Here is a 22016-nt window from a genome sequence, read left to right on the forward strand (position 1 = left end):
AGGTCCAGTATGTTGTCACCTCTAGTGGGCATGGTGACCAGCTGTTGCAGGGTGTTTGAGTTTTTAAACTCTGGGAAACATTGGGCAAAGGACTTTGTACACTCAATGTTTGGGTAGTTGTAATCTCCTCATATAATGGTGTTTGATAGGACCTTTATATTTTCCACTGTTCTTGGGAATACTGAGTGATGTTCCTGAGACAAGGTAGGTGATCTGTAGCAGGCTACAATCTGATAAGCAGCTTTGCCCAATGCTAGTTGCACTTGCATGGTCTCCAAGGCCTCATGCTGTGCCACTAACCTGAAAGTGTGGGTATCCATAAGGTAAATGGATATACCCCTTCCTTTTGTATTTCACTCGTGGTTTTGGAGCCAAAGATCAGAGGGATTGTGAGTGTTTTATGTGGAGCATGTCCAACAGCTCTGTGTTTGACATAGCTTTGTATGTTAGGCAGAGATCACCTCTGAGTAGGCGATATGCGAGAGAGTACAGCTGGAGCATTTTGAGATGGTCTGTGTATGGCATGTATTTCAGGCCATTAATGCTCTTTGTGAGGTGTTGCTGCTGGCTTCCCAGTTGTTGTAGATGTCTTGTGAGCTACATAGCAAAAGGGGCATTGTACTCTATTATGGATCTAGTCAGTGATGAGTAGAGGGGAACAATGTCCTCTTCTATTCTGCATGAGACACCTTTTGTGATGAGGTGTGCCACGTAGAAGGATTTCCTGACTACTGTGGAGATGTGATTATCACAGGTGGGTCCACTGTCCACCTGTGACCCAAGGTCTTTTATCACACTTTCAGTGTTAAGTATACTACCACCTATGTTGTAGTTCATGGCTACAGAGTTTTTACCAAAGGGGATGACAATGCACTTTTTGGCATTGAGTTTGAGGCCATGGCTTTAACACCAGGCATTTGCCTCAGTGAGACCCTTTTGTAGGATGTCCACATCCTTAGTATAAACAATTATGGCTCCTAGTTTGCAGTCATCTGCAAACTTCATTAGCCACAGACCTTCCATGTTAAAGTTTACTTCAGGGAAGTAGATACTAAACAGGACAGGACCCAGGACTGGGCCCTGTGGTACTGCACTCGTCACTGGTCCAAAGTCATACTTGGAGTCTGCTACTTTCACAGTGTGTGTTCTGTCAGTGAGCCAGTTGACAACCCATCTTGTGACATAGCAATTTATACCTAGTTTAGTGGGTTTATCTATAATTCCAGAGTGTGGGATGGTGTTGAAAGCCGTGGCAAGATCGACACAGTCTGTGTGAACCACCTTACCCTTGTCTACGGTTCTGGTGACTGCTTCATTGTCATCTATCAGGTTTAGGAGACATGATCTGCATTTTACAAACCCAACATGGTTGTGGTCCAGAGTTTGGAGATTACCAATGTTTTTTTTTATAAGTTGTATGATGATACATTCCATGGCCTTGCAGAGCAGGCTCATCAGGCTAATGGGGCACTAGTTCCTGGGGTCCATGGTGTCTCCACCCTTGTGTAGTGGGATAACCATCACTGTGCACCATTCAGCAGGCACAAAGCCTGAGGTGAGGCTATGACTGAACATGGTACGTCGGTATGGTGCCTGTTCGTTCTGTAGTTTGTGTAGAACACAGCCTGGGAAGTTATTTGGTCCCATGGATGCTGTGATACTAGCTTTGGAGAGTGTTTTTTACCTGTGCAGCCGTGTTGACAGCAACTTTGCAGTCTTCCATTATAGAGATGTGCTCTTTCATGGGTGAGAGGGGGTAAAGTTAGCACTGATCCTATCTGCCAGGATGTTGGCAATATCAGTTGGGTCTGTATATTTAGTGCCATTGAGCTGTAACTCAGAGCAGATCTGAGTGTTGCCATGACATGGACCTGTCTGTTGGGCAGAGATCTCCTGAGTAGACAGTATGCAACAGAGTACAGATTGAGTTAAATTCAGTCTTGTTGCATGGGGCAACTGTTTGAGGCCAGTAATCCTCTTGTTGAGGTACTTCAGTGGTCTTTCCAGCTGCTGAAGGTGCCTAGTCAGATTCATCGCAAGTGTGTTGTGGTACTCTCTGATGGGTCTGATGACTGATGAGTAGAGGGAACCTCCTTTAACCTACATGCAAAGACCTTGGCAGTTTGTGGGAACACATAGCATGATTTTCTGACCACTTTGTGAATGTGTTTCTGGAAGTAGAGATGACTATCCACATGTGCCCATAGATCCCTTATTATCACCTCCATATTTAGGGTGTTGGCACCTATGTGGTATTTGTATGACTGTAGCTCGAGGCCATAATTTTGACACCACATCTGTCTGACTGAGACCCTTTTTAAGGATGTCTCTGTTGTCCCAAACATCGATTATGACAACTTTTTTGCAGTCATCCACAAACTTTGCTAAACATAGCCCTCGTGTGTTTGACTGTATTTCTGAAAAGTATACATCAGACAGGAGGGGTCCCAGGACTGAGCCATGGGGGACAGCAGTTGTTACCAGCTTGTACAGGAGACCACAATTCTCACCTTGTGTAATCTATCTGTGCCACAGTTGGCAATCCATCAGATGACATACATATTTATGCACAGTTTGTTGATTTTGTGGATACGACATGTGTCTGGGATGTTGGCAAATGGCTTTTCAAGGTCTATGTGGGACGTGTGTAGCTCATTTCATTGATATATGTCCTGGGTGACTGCCTTGAAAACAGTCTAGCAGATTTGGGAACCATGATCTGCCCCTGACCAAACCAAAATTGGTAGGGTTTTGTGTTTGTAGGCTCCCAATAGCTCTGTTTATGAGTTCCATCATGATGGACTCCATGGCCTTCCAGATCAGGCTTAATAGGCATATAAGACAATAGTTCCCATGGTCTGTTGTGCACCAACACTTGTGGAGTGTGCCAAACGTTCAACAGTTTCATATCCTGTACAGAGGGTGAGGCTCAACAGACTGTTCAGGTGCAGGATCTGTTTGTTCTGGAGTTCACTTATGACACAGCTAGGGAAACAATGTAATCCCATAGATGCCATGTTTTCAGGTTTGGAAGGAGCTGTTTACCCATTCTATATGTAATATCTGTGCTTTCACAATCTCCAGGTATGATGATAGGGCCTTTTGTCAGTGAGAGAGGGGTATGTATGTATGAGCCTGTCTGACAGGATGTTGGCAATGTCAGTCATTTACAGTTTGCACTGACTCAGGACATATATGAGTGTACATTGCTATTTATGACATAGTGGAAGGAAGCGTCATGGTTCTCTATGGACTCCTTCACAGATTCTTTTGCCAGAACATGGATTGGATAATGTTTGGTGTGCACATTGTTTATTGATGATACTGATTGCAGGTTTATTTATCTTCTTTGCTTTTTCACTTTCTGTGAACAACTTAAGTACTTGTGGTACATAGTTTGATTATGACAGGGTTCCAATATATTATATGTGTCTGCTTTCATATAACTGTGTGCACAAGGCAGGATTGGTGAATAGTGACAGGTTCCTGGGGTAAAACATGCAACTGTTAGATATGTGTGGCCCACTGTTGTACTCAGACATGGCCTAAGTGTGTGAGCATGCCCAGTATGACCTTTCAGTATGTTGTTGCCTGACATTTGCTTTGTTTATTTAAGTGTGTGAGCATGCCCAGTATGACCTTTCAGTATGTTGCTGACTGAACTCCACTACATTTGTTGAAGTGTGTGAGCACGCCCGGTATGGACATTTATACTATATGTGTGTGGAAAATCAAGTTGTATTTTTACTGCAGGGCTCACCTTTGCATCATAAATCAACAGGGATCATGCTGTGCCTGCAGGGCTTCCATGAGACACTTTGCATAGACTTATCAACATTTCTACATACAGGGGGGACAGCTATTATTTGTACATTTCTACCCAGGGGCACACCTGATTGTTACTGTGGGTGTACATAGGATGAGAGGTTCACCTGACACTTATACACATTTGCTAGGCCTGCACTGCTATTTAAGGTACACCATTTCAGTCTGTACATTTGCCCATCGTACTGGCTTGAGGCATACTACTGTACTACAGATCTTAGTGTCCAATGTCACATATATTAGATTGCGACTTCATAGCCTACCCAACCCACATCACACCACCTGGCCTGCTGTTCTCTGTCTGCATAGGCCTGTGGGGGAGGTTACCCATATGCATTTATTTGTGTTTGCATTAGTGTACAATTGTCCTGCTGTGTCTGTGCCAGTGAAATGCTGTCATGGCTTAATGGTTCAGTACTGTGACTATAGTGCACAGTATCCTGGGTTCGAGCCCTGTCACTGCTTTTTATTTTCATGCTGGGCAGACCAGACTGTTTAAGGAAAAGTAAAGCAAATATGAGCATGTTTACCTGACTTTGCTCAACTTTGCCCGACTTTGCCCGACCTTGCCCAACATTGCTCAACGTTGCCCGACATTGCGCTAGTTAGCCCGGGCAATTTTGTTTACATATACTAAATAGTGGTAAAAGCTGCTTAGCACTGCTTTATATTGCTTAAAACATGGCAATCATGCCTCAGGTGGTGCTGCAGGGCTGCCTATGTCGGATGCACATGGTACACTTCCTATACATGTTTGAAAACAGGTAGTGTCAAGTTAGGCATCCCTTTTATTTTATGTGCGAGTCAGAGAGAGGTATCATTTCCAAGGTTTCTACTGAGCCAGTGTATGTGCTATGCGTTCCCTCTTTGCTAAAGCCAAGGCATACTGGGAACGCATTCTTCTGCCTACTGCCTACTGGGGCAGGCTCAGGTTGTTCCCCCTCTGAGTTACGCTCTGCCTGTGATGACCTTGGCAATGGTGGGGGCTGTTTGGCCCTGCTCCATGCTGTTCCTGCTGCAGCTGTTTTCACAGAATCATATTGTGTAGCATGGCACATACCATGACAATTTGGGTACATGTAGTTGGTGAGTACTGGTGAGTACTGCATCCAGGCACTGAAACTGTGACTTGAGCATCCCAAACACATGCTCGATTACATTTCATGTTTGTGCGTGTGCCATATTATGGAGTTCTTGTTCAGGTGTGTGTGCATTTCTGATGGGTGTCATCAGCCATGGCTACAGTGCATATCCAGCATCCCCCACTAGGTGACCGTCAGGGATGTCCCCATTGGCAAATGTCTGGTACAGCTGTGTCAGATGCCAGATATGGGAATTGTGGTAGCTTCCAGGGCAGCCAGCACACACATTCAGTATTATGGCCTGGGCATCGCACACAACCTGGCAGTTGATGGAGGGAAGCCCTTGCGGTTGATGTAGGCCCTACCCCGCTCACCGGCTGGTGCTTTGATGTGTATGTGCATGCAGTCTATTGCACCCACTACCTCAGGGTATTCCACTATTTGCTGGAAAAGATGCATATTGCTGGCCACTACCTCACGTGAATTGGGGAAATATACATGATCACCGACATGTGCTGAGATGGCATTCAGGAACTGGTGCAGTACCCTGGATGCTAATGCCTGTGAAATCCCAATCATATCACCAGTTGGTCTCTGGAAGGTACCTGTTGCTAATATTCTTAGGCCAACACATACTTTGGTTTCCACTGGGATAGGTTCCCCTCTGTTGGTTCTGTGTGTGAGGCGTGGCCTGCACAGCTCAACAATTTGCTGCAGGATGTCTCTGTCCACTCTATAGCGCTCCACTATCTCCAGCTCATGTAGCCCCTGGTAGGTTACCCTGGGTCTGTACACTCTTCTCCGTCTCCTCACTGTGGGTTGCTCAGCAGCATTCGCAATGGCACCACCCTCAGCATCTTGCACATGTTGGCTTATAATAGCAATGGCAGCCCCTAACATTTTTTGTCTGAGTTAAGCTTTTTAAGTTTTCACTCTTTGCATACTGCAGTGTTGCAGTGTTTTTGAGAAAAACGTGGGGGAATGTTGTTTGCAGAGCTTTAAGTGCTGGGCTGGGCTAGTGTACTGCCTGTGTAATTGGCTGATTCTGACTGATTTCACCTGGCAGCTCTGCTAGTTCTCCTTGGTTAACTTCCTACTACTTCTTTTCCTTCCTTTTCCCTTTCTGTTTCCACAAGGAGCAGCGCTGTGCAAACAAGTGCAAACACGCGCACACGAGCGCACACGCGCACACACAGGCTTACACAGGCTTACAGGCGTGCACACGGTGTAAGCATGTTTGCAAGAAATTTCAGATATATCCACGGTGTACACCTTCAGTTTCTTGGTTTCAGCTAGGACAACTGTAGACACACCTCTTGCAATCCTGAGCAACTCATGGCAAACACAAGCCACTCTGCTCCAATAAGCTTACAGTCTTTCAGACATACCCCCTCATGATGTCACCTATCTTCTACTCTACTACTCCCCTACTCCTACACTTACACTCTAGGGACATGGCTCACATACCAGGGAAAATTGGGATTCACTATCCTTATCCTCATTTGCATAGGATTGCCTACTAATGCTTGGTTACATCTCTCAAACTGAGCTTCCACCCTTAGCAACCACTACTCAGTAGCCATGTTGTCTTCAGCCTGCCATTCCCTGCATGGCAGAATAATATTTTTATTAAACATGCCTAGTTTTGGCTATTTTTTAATTATTTTCTGTTTTTTAAAGCACCGCACATTTGTGCGGTGCTACTCTATGCTTAAACATCGGAGATCGGGGAAAAAAATAAAAATGAATTTTTATTAATTTTCAACCTATAAAAATACCAATGGCCTTATATTTGACCATTGGCATGCTTCCTCAACTGGATGCATCCTTTATTGGGAGCTGTCATAGCTCCGTTTAGCTATTTGCAGAACAGTACTCCGTTACCAACGGAGTACATTTCTGCAAATAACACTACTCTTCCACGGACAGGTTAGTGTTTCCTGGATCGCAAATTTACCTCATTAGCATAGCTTTCAACAGCAAATGAGGTAATTTGCATAACATAACACTGTCAGTGCAAGAGTAGTTTTAGGAGCTCTCATGCACGCCCCTGCCGGCTATTGCTGAATCGCTCGGCAGATATTTTGCCTGTCTGACGTCTTACACTACTCTTAGACTCCATGCAAGCCTTCGTGAATCCGGCCCAATATGTATCATTATTTCTAAAGGTTAAATATTTCACAAGTGTTGGGCTTAGTGTTGTCAGAGAAGATATATATATATATATATATATATATATATATATATACATATACATATATATATATATATATATATATATATATATATATATATATATATATTTATGTATATTGTCTTTTAGAAGTTATAACCTGTAAAACAATTGTTTCTTCTGTAACAGCAAGTATACAAGTACACATAGGCAGAGGTCATATATATATAATGCTTATAAAATTAAACCTTTCACAGTAACACCTCTCAGATGTAAAAATGTTAAGCATTATGAATGTGTCACTCATATCACATTACTTAAATATTTTGATTCCATGGTTTCAAGCCAAGCACTACAGCTGGTATAATGTCATCTGTTATAATGATGGAGTAACAGTTTTTTGACATATAATGCTGACAATCCTGTTTTACAAAATTATCTCAGTCTCCACAGAAACATGCAGAGAATGTAGCTTCTCAAATGTGTTTTACATTTCCATTTACTTGGCTATGCTTTCATTTTGTGTTTTTCTTGTTTGTAAGGTGGTATTATTATTTCTGTTAATTATATCCTTTTTTCCATTGTATTTACTTGCCAGCTTTGACAGGTGTGAAGACTTTATTTTATATTACTTGTGATTAAAGTCCACATAACTATAGGCCTGAAGCAATATTTACTTATTTATTTATTGGCATTTGTTTACCTAAAAGTTCACTGGGCCAAGAAGAGCCCATTTTCGGTGGGGAACCGGGGAGAAAGGCATGACAGAGATTCCTGCTGGGTTGCATGTAAGTACTTTGGCAGCTTACACTTAGAATGTCTACTGCAAATACTGAAATCCTGGGCCTTCCCCGATAAAGTCTTTGTAACAAGACTCCACTTACCCTTCTCCTAGGATAGGTGAGTTATCATTTTCACTCACTCCTATCTGTCTCTGGATGATTAATCCAACACCCAGACCTTTACATAACCAGAGGTTTTATGAGTCATAGTCAGGGTCACTACCTCTATAGACTGATGATAGCCACGTCTGCTTTAGCCAGACAACCTTTCTGAATTTCATGAAGGTCTGATGCGAGTCCCTAAATTCTACAAAAAAATAAGCATGGTCTAAGAAACATATCTATGAAGTGAGAAATTCACTGCCACATCCTGCAAACATTTTTACAGTGGACAATCCCATTGCACCCCCTTGATATAGGATGCTATAACCTGATATCCACTCTGAGAGTAATGTATCTTGGAGAAGAAGGAGTACTCTCAGATACAGCAATTCCCAAGTTAGAATATATATTTCTTAGCAATGACACATATTCTCACTCTTCTGAGGATCTCATTTATGGCCCTCAAGCATACAATAAAAACTGCTTTGACAATAATATTCTTCAGACTGTATTATAATGCAGAAGTGGATAAGTCCATCTCAAGCAATTATCTCGCAGAATGCCATCACCACAGCAAATACTGTATACACACTTCAGTCAGCAATGCAGTAATAACCTTGAAACACACATTTAAACACACACACACACACACACACACACACACACACACACACACACACACACACACACACACACAAATATGCATATATATATATATATATATATATATATATATATATATATATGTACACAGACACAGACACACACACAAACATGCATGCACACACAGACACTTGCACTCAAACAAAACCATTGTTAGGTGATCTGGTGCCCTCTGCAGTATTTCAAACTGTGGTCCACCTCAACACAAAACACAAAATGGCAGAGCAGTAAAAAGGTCTGCTGAAGACAAAAAAAGATTTTCTGCTTCAAAATTGTATCAAGCCGCTTGGAGAAAGTAACAAGCAGTGTAGCACAGTTACATCACCACACACTATGTGCTTCACCTGTGACCATGTATGAATTCCAGTACTGCATTCTTGCAGCATTGGCACCTGACAATCAGGGTCCCTAAAGTTTCCTGTCCCTTTTTCCTCCCCTTAGCTGGAGCTTTGCACTCAAAATATATACATGTGAGTGTATCATTTTATAGTTAGATAGATAGATAGATAGATAGATAGATAGATAGATAGATAGATAGATAGATAGATAGATAGATAGACAGATAGAAATCAGCTGTAGCTCCAGATAATCTTTTTTCGGTAGGAAATATACACATCTATGCACACACACACACACACACACACACACACACACACACACACACACACACACACACACACACACACACACACACACACACACACACACACACACACACACACACACACACACACGTACACATACGCACATATGTACACACACACACACACACACGTTCATGCTCACAAAAACTTATACATGTGCACATGAACACACATGCACACATCAAAACAAATCTTAAAAATCCAAATTCCTTTGTTGATACAATCCATTAATATTGCTGGCATAATCCACCATTCAACATGGTGGAGAGGAACCCTCATGAGCACACACATGTGGTAGATGCAGTAACATATAGGCTGTTTATTATCAGCATGTGAGGGCTTTTAGCTATTCACTTTCTGTTGGTACTGACTGATTTGCATATGGCCAGAAAGTGGTGGGCATTTATTAGGAGATCTACGATATCAGAAATGTGGACATAATTACACAGTGACAGCCATATTAGGGGTATGTGCTGAGGTTACTGTTTTAGAAAGCATATGGAAAACTACAGGAGTAGCAATATTTTGATACATGTGAATAAGCTTATGCTTATAAGATCATCCCATCTATCCATTGTCCATCAAGGTTCTAATTATCCACTTCTGGTAGACCAGTCTCTGTTAAGAACCTGCATCTCAGACAGACTGAAGTATTGGGTGAACTAGAATTCCTAAAGCTGGATAGTATAAAGAAGTAATCTCTGCAGTAAATATTCCAGTAACTTTCCCTTCTGGAGGAATAATACATATATTTAGTTAAAAATACTCCTATTTGCCAATTTTGTAATGGATGAGCATCCCTGCCTTAAGTTTATGAGTTATGTCTTTGTTGGGAAACCAGCATTTTCATCTAGGCCACTATGATGATAATTCTGACATTTATTAGAATGGTTCACTACTGTGTGCAGTGGAAGGATAATGGAGCGAACATGGCTTTATCCAGAACAAAAAGGATTGCCTGGAGCTGAGTGGAGAGAAGCTACCTCAGATGGAGGTGTGCAGGTACTGGTACCTCGTTCAAGCTAGCGGAAATCAGGAGATTGCCAAGGGTCACATGATTAATCAATCCTAATATGCAAGTCAGTCTGACCCTCCTGCCTCAAGTCTAGTTAAAAGTGATGAGTGCTGACTGAAAAGATAAGGTCATAGAAACATACTGAAAAATTAAGCTACCTTCATCAGGATACCAGATTTATTCTGTGTGATATGGTGAGGAAGTTTGTAATCTAGGAAAATTGTGATAAGCAGCTGACAATCCTCCAGAATGAGTGAAGCCACTTCTGGAGGTATGGTAACTACTAAGTTTGTCATCTGGGACCTACTTTAGTAGATGCATCACACATGCCCCAGTGAGAGGAGCACCCAGCAAAAACTCATATCAGACCAGAGAGATTGCTTCATTCAGTTAGCCCACTAGCCCTGACTGGTCCTGCAGAAAATAGAAGCCCAGGAGAGCAAGAGATCTGGGCTAAACTGTTCCATTTTCTACTAAGGGTAATAATCACTGGGAGGAGCATTTGCAAATTAAGGAATGAATGAATGAATTATTGCATGAGGGAATGAATAAATGAATGACTGAATTGTAGTGTGCAGCCTGGGCAAAGGAAGGTCTCATTAAATTATGCTTGAAGGCTACCAAGAAAAGTGAGTCAACTTCTGAAGTCATTGCTTAGCAGAGTAGTAAGGACAAGCTAAAGACACTCATATATGTTTCTAAGGTGATTCACATTCAACAAGACACAACTTCACCTGCTTAATTTTAGTGATTAACAAAAATATTTAAGTAAGCATAATTTTGACCCTAAATTACATGAGTACTGAACAAGGCAAGAGACTGTTTTGCTAGATGTAATATGTATGAAGTTGCACATTAAGGGAAATTTTTAGGAAGTAGAAGCTGAATAGGAAATTAAAGAAGAGCTGGTTGGCTGAGGAAGCAGCTCAGAATAGTGACCTGCTGATACGGGAAGGACATCAGTGAAAGGTTTATTCTCAGTCTTGTGACTATCTTTTGTGGTTCTGTGCCTCTCAAATTATACCTCCAGAGTTACAGACAAAGCAACAAATAATTAGATAGAATCCCCACATTGGTCACATTTAAAACACGAGTATCATTGACATAGAACTTCTAAAAATTATTTACAATTTTAGGAGGGACGGTACAAAAGTATAAGAAACTTTCTGTGTGTTCCTCCAAAGTCTGAACAGTTAAAAAAATAAGAAGTTCTCACTGCATTTTTTTGTCTTCTAATCTGTTCAACATAAAAGAAACAAAAAAATACATGGTGATATGGTGATTCAGTACTTCCCAACACTAATAATGTGATAGGATTGCATAATTTTGGGGATAACCAAGCCGTAAAAAACTTTTTTAAAACTCTACAGCAATGTAGGAAATATTAATAGAGTATGATGACCCGTAAGTGCAATACATCATTAACATGTGTGGATGCATGCTTGCATCACTCAAAAAAACTTCTTACATGCAAGCATGTGGTATATTGAACTCTGAGTTAGTTTAATATATGGGGGCTTTCCAATGTGCATGAAGTAACTGCCAGGAAAACTGCAGTGTTTTCTTTCTACCTTTACAATCACAGCCACATTCTGCATGCATCATTTTTATCCTTTTGTTATATCAGTCCAAGCAAGGCACTCTTCTTGCTTTTACAACTGCTTATAAACTAATTATATGTTCTGCCACTGGAAACATGATTTGTTTAACTACTCAAAAATGATAATGGCTAAATAATGAAAAGCTGCAATAAATAACACTGAAGTCTTTAAATTTTCATTAGAAAAACTAAGCAGTCGAAGAAAAATGTTTAGTCACATACTCAGATACGAGAGAGAAATGAAAGTAGAAACCTTTCTTTTGCTTTACTTTCATTCCTTTACATGCCATAGCCATGAGACTATCAATGTGCATTTACTGATATTACAGTTATCTACTTTCCTTTTCAAAAGCAGCAGATTTTATATGCAATAAAGTAGTGATTGAAAAACTATTCTGAGTATGTTGTGCAGATATTTTTGTTTTAGATATGCAGGTCAATTTAAGATTAGGGAACACAAAGCTTGAAGAAAAAAGCAACATAAGTTCAAACAGATGTATAGATCTTTTAAGTAGGTGAAAGGTTCATATCTCACTTGTTTAAACTAGAATTTTGCATTACCTCATAGTCATTAAACTGCAGCTATATCGCATGGGAACTAAATAGGCTTGGGAATCTTGTGACAAAATGATGTAACTGAATGCAAGGCCATCACTCATTTGAACTGATCATCACTGTAAAAACACCTCTGAATAGATACCACTTTGTTTATTTATTTAATTTATGCTGACATTTGTTGACCAGGTTAGTCCATATGAGGAAAAGCCCTTTTTCAGCAGAAACCTGGGGAGAAAAGCTTCAGTGGTGTAAATAAAGTTACAGATATTACATAATGTGACATAGGTGATGTGATTCAATGAATATATATGTATATATATATATATATATATATATATATATATATATATATATATATTTATGTGTGTGTGTGTGTGTGTGTGTGTGTGTGTATGTATTTATTTATTTATTTGACATTTGTTAACCGGGGTGGTCTGACTGGGTCTACAGAACCCGTCTCCAGCAGAGGCCCAGGGAGAAAAGCTCCACATACAGTACAATACAAATACAATATAATCCAAAACAATAAAGATTACATTAGAAATACTATACAAAAATAAGTTGAAAGAACAAACTGCTACAAGATGTTGTAATATATTACTACACATCTAAACAGTTCTATACAGTTAAAACATTACAGACAATAATAGTCACTCTCATCATACATGATGTAGAAATAGAAGCCAACAATTTAGTGATCCAGACATATAGCTAGAGAGAGTTAAGAAGGATAGAAGCAATAAAGCCTTAGCAGTAGCTTAAGGATATGGTATAGAAGCAGAGAAGGAGTTAGAAGAGTTTTAGGATCTTGCATTCTGTGAAGGATTGAAATGTGAGAGAAGAGGGTGACCTGAGCATTAGGCAGGCTTTATGCAGGAGCAGAGCCATGTATTTTTGAGATGATTTTTTAAAGAGGCTTTGAAATGGGTTAGGCCAGGAATAAACCTGGTGGCTAGAGGTAGTGAATTCCAATGTATAGAGACAGAGTATGGATACAGAAAGTGACAAGGATTTCTTGTGAGTTTTGAGATAGCTAAGAGATATTTGTCTTCTGATCGTAGGGATCGATTTGGTGTGTAAGGTGCGACTAGACTGGCTAGTGCAGGGCAGGCAGTAGGCTTGAAAATATGGTTGTGCAAGGTGGACAGCTGAATAAAGTTAAGTTGGCTGGGTAGATCAAGCCAGTTTAATTCTAGGAGTGGTTTACAGTGGTGTGTGTGATATTTAGAGTTTGTGGCAAACGTGATTCTAATTTGCTTAGGGTACAATTTTGTAAGTTAGTTAAGATAGGGTCACCATACAGAAGAGAGGGAAGTAAAAATGACAAAATCTAAGTAAATATATATATATCTAGGTTAAACAAGTGAGTAAGTAAATATATATATCCATCCTCAACCCTTTTTCCACATGAGGTTGGGGTGTCACTTCCACAGAGACAAAAAGCTCAAGCCAAGGTTTACACCACCAGGTGGTTAGCCCTGCCACAGTTGTTCATTCATACCACTCACTCTCACCTACAGCCATTTTAGAGTGTCCAGTCCATCTACTGCATGTCTTTGGAAGGAAACTGGAGCACCTGGAGGAAATCCACATGACCACAGGGAGGACATGCAGACTCCATATAGACAGCACTCCAGCTGAGAATCAAACCAGAGAACCTCTGGCTGTGAGACAACAGCACTAACCACTGCACCACCACAACAACCCTGTCTCTTATATATATATATATATATATATATATATATATATATATATATATATATATATATATATATATATATATATATATATATATAAAACAAAAATATAAATGGATGGTCCTAGGCCAGTTGCAAATAAAAAGATAAGTAGAATAAACGATGTAGCCTAGGAACAACCCTATGCACAGCAAAATCTTCAACATCCAAAAAGTCAAGCAGACCAGACACGATAGCTGTGCTAAATTCACAAAACACAAATCCTTAGTAAAATCCAAGCATTTTATTAGACACAAGAAATAGGTAAGCGCTTTCGCCAAAAGGCTTCCTCAGACCATATACACACCATGAATCACTGCTCACCTTATAAATATATATCTAACAATTAGTTAATTGATCAAATTAAGACAAATTACATCATAGTGGATTTTTTAAAGTTACAGCCTAACTTAGTAAAAAAACATATTAATACAATATATATATATATATATATATATATATATATATATATATAAAGAGAGAGAGAGAGAGAGAGAGATACATTATATATATATATATATATATATATATATATATATATATATATATATATATATGGGAGCCACCACTTAGATTAAGTATGGGAATGGTAAACAGCAATTTTGTCAACAAAATTTGGTCAACAAAACAGCTGATTGACAGCTGCGCAAGATTGCTACAATAGGGTGGAAAAATATGTCCTGTCCTTGGTATTGTGCAATCTCTTGGAAAAAAACACTGTTTTTAACTGAAACATTTCCAATGTTGTCTCACAAAACATGCACATTGAGTTGTCAACATTTTTTTTCAATCTTTTCTTGTTGACATTGCTTGGGTGTTTTGGTGATTTTCAATAGCAGATATTTTTACATTAAGAAGGTGTAGTCTGCACTCTTGTGGGAGGAGAGGGTAGATTCTGCTCTTCTGAGCTGGCAGTTTCTCCATGCCTTTGGAATGTGGGAGGAAACTGGAGCACCTGGAGGAAATCCTCATGACCACAGGGAGGACATGCAGACTCCATATTGTGTCTGCTAATCTGAACTGTTTCTTTCTGAAATTTGGTATGCCTTGTTTGCTGTAGCAAGAGACTAGATTCAGACCTGCTGTATCTAGTGTTGTTTGTATAACTTGAGCACTAATCCAGGCCATCTTTTTTGGAGAAGGTTCTCCTGCATCCTAATGGCAGGACTGTGCAGTTAGAACTTGTCTGATCGAATACTGCTGGAATGGGGCTCAGTTTTTAGCTTTTTATTGGTTAATTGGTTTAAATCAGTTTGCTCATTTGCTACTGTTATATTAAAAAAAATACACTGCATGTATTGCCGCTTAGCTAGGGTTAAACTATTCCTGGCACCAGAAAGTCTGCTCTTCAAATTTTCCCTTAGAACTAGCCAGTTTTTTAGTTTTAGCACTCAAATCTGTTTCTTTGAACTCAGTACTTATTCAGAACCTGTAAGCACTAAATAAGCTACAAATTACTACAGCACTCAACTTTTCTCACTTGTCTAGAGGAAAACAGTTTTTTGTACTTAATACATAAGCAGCTATCCAGGCATGTATAAGGGTCAGTTCCCAGTGTTTTATCCTGTCTACCTGATGAATCTGGGCATCTTGGGGCGATGCAGCAATTGCCTCATGTACACAGACAACCCTCACCTCCTACCACCCAAAACTGCAACCTGTAAGAGATGCACATATTTAGCCAAACTGGAAGCAAAGCTCTCTTCACCCAAGACTGGACTAGACAGTCAAGAGGAGAAGGTAAACACTTGCATCACACCACATTCATCACATAGTCCCTCAAAACCTACACCACCAAAGCACACACATAGAAACACAAAACACACACCTACATTCGCGGAGGCTCTCAATAAAAATCTGCCCAGGCAACAGAGACCAGAAACGCAAGCAACCTCCACCCCCTAACACAACCCAAATGACACATAGCCCACAAACTCAGTGTGCCACTCAACCACAGCCAATAAGGCATAACAATGTACCCAACACTCTAGTCATAGGTGACTCTATAGTCAGGCTCACTGATGTTCCACTCGCCAGGCTAAACAAGGAGAAAGTTACAGTCAGCTGCCTGTCGGGTGCCAGGATCCACCACATAACGCATGCACTCAGTTCACTCCACAACAAGTACAAGTATGACTCTGTCATTGTCCATGTTGGTGTGAATGACCTGAGACATACCTCCCTCGACTACATGAAAAGAGAAATGGAGGAGCACTCTGATCTTGTAGCACAGGCATGTATGACCCTAGCCCTGAGTAGCATCCTGCCATCAACCAGAATGATACCACAGTACAAGGACAAAATGATTGACTTCAACAATTTGCTAAGCTTCTGGTGTCATTCTAAGGGGATCCAGTATCTGTCTGCCTGGGATGACATGATCGACAGACCAAGATGCTTTGCCAGAGATGGCATGGACCCATCCCCCTTGCGATTCTGGATACTGGCTAAGGCTCTTGCCAGCACTATAGTCCCTTTTTTAGGCAAGGTTCAAATGACAAATTCACCACCGTAACAGGTACAAGCAAGCAAAATCTGAGGGTAATCCTACTCAGTGCTAGAAGTCTAAACCTCAAAAGGCACTCACTCGAGGCATTCCTTAAAATGGAGAACATTGACATCTGTACAGTGACAGAGACCTGGTTCAAGGCTCCAGAGAGCATCCCTGCATTACCAGGCTATAATTCATACCACACCTTTTGGCCACCTAAGCTGATCTGAAACACTAAAGGCAGTGGAATGTCCATATTCATTAAGGATATCCACACCTCCAGGCTACTTGCTCAGCATAATGCATCTGAGATTATCCAAGTGCAACTAAGTCTGGGCAAGACTGCAATCCAAATTGTAGCTTGTTACAGATGCCCAACCATGCCCCAGGATTCCCACTCCTCATTTCTTGATACACTGGAAAGCATTAGGGTACAACCCAACACCCTAATAATGGGTGATTTCAACTAACCCATCATTAACTGGGAAACCTACTCATGTACCAACTCTTTTGCTCAACGTTTTCTGGAATTCATAAATTCCAATGCCTTGGATCTACTTATCCCCACCCCTACCAAGGGCAGCAATATCCTAGACTTGGTCATTACCAACATGGGTGATCAGTGTTCCACACCAGAGGTCAGTTCCTCTTTGGTCAGATCCAACCACAAGCTAATCACCCTAGACATCCACATCCCGTCCCCACTCCCCATTAGGGAGACCACCATAAAACATTTTTCCAAAGCCAACTTCATGCTTCTTTAGACAGAATTGGGAAACTTCATGACACCCATGCAGATGACAATAGAGGTACGACTGCTGAATCCTACACAAATACACTTTATAAGCACTTACACGAGTGCCCGGATCATGCTATCCCTAACAGAACCAAGATGCTATCCTCCAAAAAAGGAAGCCAATCTGGTGGCCCTCTGCCATAAACAAACTCTACAACAGAAGAAAGAAACTGTTGCAAAAAAAGAGTAAACTCCCATTTTTGGAGGAACTACCTGGTCAGTCTCAGTAAGAAGCTGAGATCCCACATAAGATCCTCCAAAGCTACATACGAAAACAAAATCACCACTGATTCTAAAGACAACCACAAAGCATTCTATAGATATGTCAATGGCAACACTCAGATCTGCTCTGAGTTACAGCACAATAGCACTAAATATACAATACCAACTGATATTGCCAACATCCCGGCAGATAGGTTCAGTGCTAACTTTACCCCCCCTCACCACCTAAAGGGCCCATCTCTATACCGGAAGAATGCAAAGTTCCTGTAATCACGGCTGCACAGGTAAAAAACAACACTCTCCAAAGCCAAGAACACAGCAACCATGGGACCTGACAACATCCCAGGCTGCACTCTACATGAACTACAGAATGAACTGGCACCCCACCTAAGTACCATGTTCAATCACAGCCTCACATCAGGCCTTGTGCCCACTGAATGGTGCACAGCAATGGTTATACCACTCCACAAAGGGGGAACCACCACAGACCCCTGGAACTACCGCCCCATTAGCCTGAAGAGCCTGGTCTGCATGGCCATGGAATGTATCATCATGGAACTTTTAAAAAAAGACATTGGTACTCTCCAAACTCTGGACCCCACCCAGTTCAAGTTTCTAAAAGGCAGATTATGTCTCCTAAACCTGATAGACTTCTTTGAAGCAGTCACCAAAGCCTTAGATGAGGGTAAGGTGGTTCACACAGCCTATCTAGATCTCACCAAGGCTTTCGTCACAATCCCCCACTCTGGAATTATAGATAAACTCACTAAACTAGATATAAATACATATGTCACAAGATGGGTTGCCAACTGGGTTACTGACAGAGCCAACACTGTGGAAGTAGCAGACTCCAAATCCGACTTCAGACCAGTGACAAGTGGAGTATCACAGGGTTCAGTCCTGGGTCCTCTCCTGTTTGGTATCTACTTCTGTGAAGTACAGGCTAACACAGAAGGTCTTTGGCTAATGAAGTATGCTGATGACTGCAAACTAGGAACCATAATCGAAACTCCACATGTGGACTTCCTACAAAAGGTCCTCACTGAGACAGATGCCTGTTGTCAAAGCCATGGCCTCAAGCTCAATGCCAAAAAGTGCATTGTCATCCCCTTTGGTAAAAACTCTGTACCCATGAACTACCACATAGGCAGTAGTCTACTTAACACTGAAAGTGTGATAAGATACCTTGGAACACAGGTGGACAGTAGTCTCTCCTTTGATAATCACATTGCCATAGTAGTCAGAAAATCCTTCTACGTGGCACACCTCATCACAAAAGGTTTCTCATCCAGGAAAAAAGAGGTCATTGTTCCCCTCTACTTGTCACTCATTAGACCCATTTATAGAGAGCAATGACCCTTTTGGTATGTACCTCACAAGACATCTACAACAACTGGAAAGGCTGCAGAAATACCTCACAAAGAGGATCACCGGTCTCAAACAGATGCCCTACGCAGACCATCTCAAAAAACTCCAGCTTTACTCCAATGTATATCGTCTACTCAGAGATGATCTCTGCCAACATACAAAGCTATGTCAAACCAAGAGATGTTGGACATGCTCTGCTTAAAGAAATCCCAATGAGCCGAGTGGATGAGAGGTGTGGACTCCAACTCTTAGCTGAGATATATAAGTATCCTGTTTTTTTTTCGATTATTTATACAGTTTATTGTTCTAGCAATTTATATACAGCACTTTTATTGAAATCTGCACGGGTAACTGATTTATTTGCAGTTAAAGCATTCTGTATCTTTACAAATAACTTTCATTTTGTGGCTTTCTCTAGTGCTTTGTAGGCTAATAGCTGCAGGCTAGTGGGGGCTGGTTCTTTTGTGTTTTTGTAAAAATAAAAAAAAATAAATAAATAAAAAGTTGTTCTTCTGGCATTTAAGCCCTAACTTTGAGAGAGTTTCTGTCTATACAAACTGAGCAGAGTGGATGAGAGGTGTGGACTCCAACTCTTAGCTGAGATATATAAGTATCCTGTTTTTTTTTCGATTATTTATACAATTTATTGTTCTAGCAATTTATATACAGCACTTTTATTGAAATCTGCACTGGTAACTGATTTGTTTGCAGTTAAAGCATTCTGTATCTTTACAAATAACTTTCATTTTGTGGCTTTCTCTAGTGCTTTGTAGGCTAATAGCTTTAGTGTCCCCACTCACCCTCCCTGTTGGTGTCTTGTGTTATACTTGGTGGCTTTGCAGTTGCCCGCCCCTACTGTAAATCTGATCTGGGACACTCCTCCCAGTCTAGTGTCATTAGCTCATTCTACCTAATACAGAGAGACCATTTGATAAGGCCTTCTGTTTCTCCTTTTTCCCTTTCAAAAAAAAAAATAAATCAATTTTTGCCTGAATTTCCTTATGTTCTGTTCTGACTGTGCTTCTCAAACATTTTGGAAATATAGAGTGTATTTTAAAACATCTATTATAACTGTAATTGCTTTAATATTGCTACAACTCAAGTACTCTAGGTTGCACTGCATCTGAAGGGTTTGTGTGTTTTAGCTGATTTTCTGTATATATAGACTTCTCTGTATATGTAGACTAGCTACTTATTCTGTTGTATTACTGCCACTTAAATCATTTTTCAGTTGTGCACTTGCCTTGCTTCATTTAAAAAGTTTTAAATTTCTAATTTTGTAGATTTTAATTGCATTTACTGTTTAGGACTACACACTCAAGTGTGTTAGACTTTTCTGTGTTTATTTACTGTATTATTGCATTGTTTAGCCTGTTTCAACAACAACAACAAAAAAAATATATATATATATATATATATATATATATATATATATATATATATATATATATATATATATATATATATATATATATATATATATATATATATATATATATATATATATATATATATATTATCTTGTTTGCTCGTTTCCCACCTTTTCTAGCCAGTCCATATCCCAGTCCTTGTTTGTCTCAGGACTTTATTTTCTGTGCTCAGAGATATCCAGACCTTGCTGTGGCAGAGGGAAGTCCTACTGCCTACCAGTGGGAGTGGTGAGTATTGTACTGCCTATCTAACGCTAGAGGAGTAGTTTCCAGCTCTGAAATTGTAATTTTATTAGCCTTTTGGGGCTGATTTCTATCCCTTTCAACTTTCTGGCTTAAAAACGCGTGTGTTTGCACATTTTTCACATCATGCAGCACTACGAGGCTACAATTAAACTATTCCAGGTGCCAGAAAATCTGCTCTTCAAATTTTCCCTTAAAACTAGCTGGTTTCTCAGTAGTAGCACTAAAATCTGAACCCCTGTGACTAGCACTTGCTCTAGAACCTGCTGTAAAGCACTAGGAAGCCTGAACCTGATACAAACACTCAGCTCTCCTTGTCAATAAGGAGAAATTAATCATAGGCACTAAACAGTCTGCAATTGCAAAGTACCTTGCAAAGGTAAGGGAAAACAGCTCTTAAACCTTACAAAAAAGCATCTAAACAGGCATGTCCAAGGGTCAGCTTCCGGTGGTTTCTCCTGTCCACCTGGTGAATCTGGGCATACTGGAGCAATGCGGCAACTGCCTCATGTACACAGACAATCCTCTCCTCCTACCACCCAACACTACAACCTGTGAGAGATGCACTTACATAGCCAAACTGGAAGCAAAGCTCTCTCCGGTCAAGACTGTGCTAGACAGTCAAGAGGAGAAGGCTAATACCTGCATTACACCTCTAGCAACTCATAGCCCTTCAAAACCCACACCATCAACTCCCACACATAGCAACACTAAACCCACATATGCGGAGGCCCTTAATATTAACCTGCCCAAGCAACAAGGACCTCCGAAGCCGAAACGCAAACAAACACCAGTCACAGCCAAAGTGACACATAGCTCACAACACCAGTGTGCCACCCAACAACATCCCCTAAGGCAAGACAATGTACCCAACACTTTAGTCATAGGTGACTCTAAAGGCACACTGATGTCCCACTCACCAGGCTGAACAAGGAGAAAATTACAGTCAGCTGCCTGTCAGGTGCCAGGATCCGCCACATAACGCATGCACTCAAGTCACTCCACAACAAGTACAAATATGACTCTGTCATTGTCCATGCTGGAGTAAATGACTTGAGACTTACCTCCCTGGACTACATGAAAAGAGACATGGAAGAGCTCTTGGATCATGTGACCCAGGCAGGTATGACCCTAGCCCTGAGTAGCATCCTGCCTTCGCCCAGAATGATACCACAGTATAAGGACAAAATGGTTGACTTCAACAATTGGCTAAGCTTCTGGTGTCATTCAAAGAGGATCCAGTATTTGTCTGCCTGGGAAGACATGATCGACAAACCACAATGCTT

This window comes from Protopterus annectens, chromosome 2.part2 (genome assembly GCF_019279795.1).
Source record: "Protopterus annectens isolate FY-2018-M chromosome 2.part2, PAN1.0, whole genome shotgun sequence".
NCBI classification, from domain to species: Eukaryota; Metazoa; Chordata; order Ceratodontiformes; family Protopteridae; genus Protopterus; species Protopterus annectens.